Source organism: Salmo salar, chromosome 03 (genome assembly GCF_965601325.2).
Source record: "Salmo salar chromosome 03, fSalSal1, whole genome shotgun sequence".
Classification (NCBI taxonomy): Eukaryota; Metazoa; Chordata; class Actinopteri; order Salmoniformes; family Salmonidae; genus Salmo; species Salmo salar.
In genome coordinates, this window is record NC_138293.1 from 105,332,501 (window position 1) to 105,339,713 (window position 7,213).

Consider the following 7,213-nt stretch of genomic DNA (forward strand, 5'->3'; position numbering starts at 1 on the left):
GAACAACATGATAGACCTCCAGGAGATAACAGGACAACATGATAGACCTCCAGGAGATAACAGAACAACATGATAGACCTCCAGGAGATAACAGGACCACATGATAGACCTCCAGGAGATAACAGGACAACATGATAGACCTCCAGGAGATAACAGAACAACATGATAGACCTCCAGGAGATAACAGAACAACATGATAGACCTCCAGGAGATAACAGAACAACATGATAGACCTCCAGGAGATAACAGAACAACATGATAGACCTCCAGGAGATAACAGAACAACATGATAGACCTCCAGGAGATAACAGAACAACATGATAGACCTCCAGGAGATAACAGAACAACATGATAGACCTCCAGGAGATAACAGAACAACATGATAGACATCCAGGAGATAACAGAACAACATGATAGACCTCCAGGAGATAACAGAACAACATGATAGACCTCCAGGAGATAACAGAACAACATGATAGACCTCCAGGAGATAACAGAACAACATGATAGACCTCCAGGAGATAACAGGACAACATGATAGACCTCCAGGAGATAACAGAACAACATCATAGACCTCCAGGAGATAACAGAACAACATGATAGACCTCCAGGAGATAACAGGACAACATGATAGACCTCCAGGAGATAACAGGACAACATGATAGACCTCCAGGAGATAACAGAACAACATGATAGACCTCCAGGAGGAGATAACAGAACAACATTATAGACCTCCAGGAGATAACAGAACAACATGATAGACCTCCAGGAGATAACAGGACAACATGATAGACCTCCAGGAGGAGATAACAGGACAACATGATAGACCTCCAGGAGATAACAGAACAACATCATAGACCTCCAGGAGATAACAGAACAACATGATAGACCTCCAGGAGACAACAGGACCACATGATAGACCTCCAGGAGATAACAGAACAACATCATAGACCTCCAGGAGATAACAGAACAACATGATAGACCTCCAGGAGACAACAGAACAACATCATAGACCTCCAGGAGATAACAGAACAACATCATAGACCTCCAGGAGGAGATAACAGGACCACATGATAGACCTCCAGGTTCATTTCTCTTTTTGCTTGTCAAAACATAGGAGGACAGGAAACTGACACAAACACACTCTCCTCTCTCTGTGTCTCTGTCTCTCTCTCTCTCTCTGTAAATACTAAACACACACATCTGTATCCAACCCCACCACCACGTAGCCCTGCAGCCTCTAGTCTTTTCTGTCAGCACAGTTCATCTCCCTACAACAGACTATAACAGTGGTGTGTGCTGAGTGCTGAAGGACTGGACAAGCCCTCTGTATGCTTTACACTAGACCTCACACAACACGTTATACAGACAGACAGACAGACAGACAGACAGACAGACAGACAGACAGACAGACAGACAGACAGACAGACAGCTGACCACCAGAAAACAGTTTGTGTGTGATTCCAGTTCCAACCACTAGGCGGCGCTCACAGACTCTTCAATCAGAAACAGAATAAAAGGAAGCGACATAAAGTGACTGAAACGTTAAACCAAAAGAGAACCGTTCAGCGTTAAACATTCAACAACGGCACATTGGTCAAGGAAAACCGACATATTCCTTTAAATAAATGCCATGTGAAAGTGAAGAGTAAAGTGGAACAGATTATTCTGTAGCAAAAACAACAACATCAAAAACATATTGTCTGACAGATTAAATCAACTAATAGTCTTTTTATATCGGCATATTTTAAAGATATATAAAAATAATTATCCTAATCCTTGTGTTTGCAGATATTGCATTTTATGTCGCCTCGCCTTGAGTCCGTCTGATGACGTTACGACGAAATACACGGGGGAGGAAAAGCCAACATTGTCTAGACTCCAATTTAATTACAATAAATATAGGCTATATAAAAAAAATGAATAATATTCATTTTAGAAGCAGCAGTATTTTCCATCTCGTTTTTATTCTGTTCGTTATTTAAAGAGAAACGAACCGATACGGTATTCCGTTGTATCCTTTCCACCCGTTTATTCTCAAACACACCGAACAAACAACAGGTCCTCCATCCCTCCTCACCTTTCCTTCCGGTGCCGTCTGAGCCTCTAATTCCTAGGATAACGGAACCGTGCCTCCCGGGTCGATGCTCTCGGTGCTGCTGGCCGTTAAAACCCGCCGTTTTCCATCAGATGGGAGCTCCCCGCTGCTTTGCTCACGGCTCCCCGGTGCTGCTTCAGGCGGAGAAAACGTCGCTGCTGTCTGTCACTCGACCTCAAAACACCGTACACACACACACACCCTCTTTTAACGGGATATCACCTGACTTGCGTCATCCCGGTGTGTATTATATCGGTATGAAATAAGACGTTTTTATCGGTTCCACCATTCTGCTACGTCTACGGCGGACAGACGCGACATTATGGCGACACATGGACATGAGTAGGTCAATGAAACGGCTGAACCACCGTCAACGAGGACAGTATGTATATTATTACAGCGTCCATATAATAACTAGATTCGCTGTTACTAAAAGCTGCTTTAAATCAAATACAGCTTCCCTGTTCTATAGCAGCAGGTACATTATGTTCCCTGGAGACACACACACACACACGCACACACACACACACAAACACAACACACTCACAGACACACACACTCACAGACACACACACACACACAACACCAGACTAATGTAATCTACCTAATCAAGTTCCTATGACATATCCTGAGCTAGCAGGTTGTCATAGAGACCGGTGTCCTCAGCTTGACTCCCCTTTAGAGAAAGATAGAGAGAGAGAGGGGGGGGAGACAGGAGAGAGAGGGGAAGGGGAGAGAAAGAGAGAGAGAGGGGAAGGGGAAGGGGAGAGAAAGAGAGAGGGAGAGGGAGGAGAGAGAGAAAGAGAGAGAAGGAGAGAGAGAGAGGGGAGGTGGAGAAAGAGAGAGAGAGAGGGAAGGGGGGGAGAGAGAGAGGAGAGAGAAAAAGAGAGAAGGGGGAGAGAGACAGAGAGAGGGGGAAGGGGGAGAGAGAGAGGAGAGAGAGAGGGAAGGGGGAGAGATGGAGAGAGACAGAGAGAGGGGGAAGGGGGAGAGAGAGAGGAGAGAGAGAGGGAAGGGGGAGAGATGGAGAGAGACAGAGAGAGAGAGAGGGGGAAGGGGGAGAGAGAGAGGGGGAAGGGGGAGAGAGAGAGGAGAGAGGGGGAAGGGGGAGAGAGAGAGGGGGAAGGGGGAGAGAGAGAGGAGAGAGGTGGAAGGGGGAGAGAGAGAGGGGGAAGGGGGAGAGAGAGGGGGAAGGGGGAGAGAGAGAGGAGAGAGGGGGAAGGGGGAGAGAGAGGGGGAAGGGGGAGAGAGAGGGTGTATTAATTGTTGTCCTGGTAGCTCATTAAACCTCGTCTCAGTCTGATCCTTTATTGATCACAGAACTCTGCATTAATATTTATTCCTGCTGCTTCGGGAATCACTGAAAAGGTCACAGTGTTATCACAAACTCCTCCTCTCCTCTCCTCTCCTCCTCTCTCCTCCTCTGTTTTTCATCTGACTGCCTCTCTATGTGATCACAGTGTCTGTGTCCTTTGTGTGTCCTGTGTGTGTGTGTCCTATGCCCTGTGTGTGTATTTCATTACCCAGCATCCCTCTCCATTAAATATTCTCTGTCTGCTCTCATCTATCTCACAGAGAGAGAAAGTGACTGACCCAAACTGAAGAAAAGCTTTGACTACGTACAGACTCATTGAGCCTTGCTATTGAGAAAGGCCGCCGTAGGCAGACCCACAAAGAATTAAAAAACCAAACAATATCTACTGGGTGAAATACCACATTGTACCATCGAAGCAGCAAGATTTGTGACCCATATTTACATTTATTTATTTTCCCTTTTGTACTTTAACTATTTGTACATCATTATAACACTGTATATAGACATTATATGATATTTGAAATGTCTTTATTCTTTTTGAACTTCTGTGAGTGTAATGTTTATTGTTCACTTTTATTGTTTATTTAACTTGCTTTGGCAATGTTAACATATGTTTCCCATGACAACAAAGCCCCTTTGAATTGAATTGAAATTCAGAGGAGAGGGAGAGAGAGAGAGGAGAGAGAGAGAGAGAGAGAGAGGAGAGAGAGAGGAGAGGAGAGAGAGAGAGGAGAGAGAGAGGAGAGAGAGAGGAGAGAGAGAGAAAGAGAGGAGAGAGAGAGAGAGAGGAGAGAGAGAGAGAGGAGAGAGAGAGAGAGGAGAGAGAGACAGAGAGAGAGAGAGAGAGAGAGAGAGAGAGAGAGAGAAAGAGAGGAGAGAGAGAGAGAGAGAGAGAGAGGAGAGAGAGACAGAGAGAGAGAGAGAGAGAGAAAGAGAGGAGAGAGACATGAAGAGATGTTAACTGCACCTTTTAACATATAATAACACATAGTTTACTGTATACCAGTAGCCCACTAAGTACAATATAAATACTACTTTATTCATCTCAATGCCAGTAGCCCACCAAGTACAATATAAATACTACTTTATTCATCTCAATACCAGTACAATATAAATACTACTTTATTTATCTCAATGCCAGTAGCCCACCAAGTACAATATAAATACTACTTTATTCATCTCAATGCCAGTACAATATAAATACTACTTTATTCATCTCAATGCCAGTACAATATAAATACTACTTTATTTATCTCAATAACAGAACAATATAAATACTACTTTATTTATCTCAATGCCAGTAGCCCACCAAGTACAATATAAATACTACTTTATTCATCTCAATGCCAGTACAATATAAATACTACTTTATTTATATCAATACCAGTAGCCCACCGAGTACAATATACAATACATAGATCACCATGTGAACTCTCCTCCTCTCTCCTCCCTCCCTTCCTCCTCTCTCCCTCCCTCCCCTCCTCCTCTCTCCTCCCTCCCCCTCCTCCTCTCTCCTCCCTCCCCTCCTCCTCTCTCCTCCCTCCCCTCCCCTTTCTCTCCTCCCTCCCATCCCCCCTCCCCTCCTCCCTCCCCCTCTCTCTCTCCTCCCTCCTCCTCCTCCCTCCCCCTCCTCCTCCCTCCCCTCCCCTCCTCCTCCCCTCCCTCCCTCCCTCCCTCCCCTCCTCCTCCTCTCTCCACCTCTTTCTATCAGTGTCTTTATAGCAGCACCCCCCAACCAGGCCAACTTCCTCTTGAGGTGGAAAATAATCACTACTGTCTTTGTGTGTGTGTCTTTGTGTGTGTGTGTGTGTGTGTGTTTAGGGCATCAGCAGTACTCTAACTAATTGCCTACCAGCTCTTACAGAATATCAGAGAGACAGTCATAGTTCACCACACACACACACACACACACACACACACTAGACTGCTCTGAGGCTGAAATTTAAATCAGCAGTTTGTTTCTGTCAGAGCTGATTCTGCTGATGGATACGAGGGTGTCTGTCTGTCTGTCTGTCTGTCTGTCTGTCTGTCTGTCTGTCTGGTGTGGGTGTTTGGGAAGCAGGGTGTGTGTGCGCCTCTCAATAGGAACAGAGCGAAACAGAGTGATTGGAGTCTGGTTCCACACTGTCACCTTCAGATAGAGGAAAGGAGAGGAGAGGAGAGGAAAGGAGAGGAGAGAAAAGACAGGGGGAGAGGAGACAGGAGTAGAGAGAGAAGAGATGAGGAGAAGAGAGGGAGAGTCAACATTTAGACGTTCAGAGCGGCTTCTTACCTGTTGTGTTTTGTATTGACGTTCAGAGTGGCTTCTTACCTGTGGTGTTTTGTATTGACGTTCAGAGTGGCTTCTTACCTGTTGTGTTTTGTATTGACGTTCAGAGTATCTTCTTACCTGTTGTGTTTTGTATTGACGTTCAGAGTGGCTTCTTACCTGTTGTGTTTTGTATTGACGTTCAGAGTAGCTTCTTACCTGTTGTGTTTTGTATTGACGTTCAGAGTATCTTCTTACCTGTTGTGTTTTGTATTGACGTTCAGAGTGGCTTCTTACCTGTTGTGTTTTGTATTGACGTTCAGAGTGGCTTCTTACCTGTTGTGTTTTGTATTGACGTTGGTCACCGCATCGTTGGGTTTAGAGCAGGAAAGGCTTTTCACTGTCTTCACTGCATTAACATTAAAACGTAAAACTTGAATCGCTCTAGTAAATGACCTGGCTGAGGGCCAAAACAACTTCCCCACGGCCTGCCATCACTCTGGGTGTGTGTGTGTGTGTGTGTGTGTGTGTGTGTGTGTGTGTGTGTGTGTGTGTGTGTGTGTGTGTGTGTGTGTGTGTGTGTGTGTGTGTGTGTAGAGAGATACAGTATCTCCCTAAGTGACTGTCAGAGACACACTGCCATATTCCCATTATACACCCTGAGAAACAAACCAGATGTTATTCCCATTATACACCCTGAGAAACAAACCAGATGTTATTCCCATTATACACCCTGAGAAACAAACCAGATGTTATTCCCATTATACACCCTGAGAAACAAACCAGATGTTATTCCCAGTATACACCCTGAGAAACAAACCAGATGTTATTCCCATTATACACCCTGAGAAACAAACCAGATGTTATTCCCATTATACACCCTGAGAAACAAACCAGATGTTATTCCCATTATACACCCTGAGAAACAAACCAGATGTTATTCCCATTATACACCCTGAGAAACAAACCGGATGTTATTCCCATTATACACCCTGAGAAACAAACCGGATGTTATTCCCATTATACACCCTGAGAAACAAACCGGATGTTATTCCCAGTATACACCCTGAGAAACAAACCAGATGTTATTCCCATTATACACCCTGAGAAACAAACCAGATGTTATTCCCATTATACACCCTGAGAAACAAACCAGATGTTATTCCCATTATACACCCTGAGAAACAAACCAGATGTTATTCCCATTATACACCCTGAGAAACAAACCGGATGTTATTCCCATTATACACCCTGAGAAACAAACCGGATGTTATTCCCAGTATACACCCTGAGAAACAAACCAGATGTTATTCCCATTATACACCCTGAGAAACAAACCAGATGTTATTCCCATTATACACCCTGAGAAACAAACCAGATGTTATTCCCATTATACACCCTGAGAAACAAACCAGATGTTATTCCCATTATACACCCTGAGAAACAAACCAGATGTTATTCCCATTAATTGATTGGTTGATTGATTTGATTATCACTGATTGGTCAGAGAGACTACCCTGCTGTCTCACGTCTGAATCTCTGCTGTGTGCCT

The 7,213-nt window shown here is 44.5% G+C and overlaps 1 protein-coding gene across 1 annotated transcript in view; it reads right to left on the reverse strand.

Annotated features, from left to right (window-relative positions):
* Positions 1-2,687, reverse strand: part of slc29a4a (solute carrier family 29 member 4a) — a 40,025-nt gene extending 37,338 nt beyond the window's left edge. The window contains exon 1 of the mRNA XM_082973152.1: positions 2,081-2,687. The gene's annotated coding sequence lies outside the window, so the exon portion shown is untranslated. The remainder of the gene's footprint in view (positions 1-2,080) is intronic.
* Between the last annotated feature and the right edge of the window lie 4,526 nt (positions 2,688-7,213).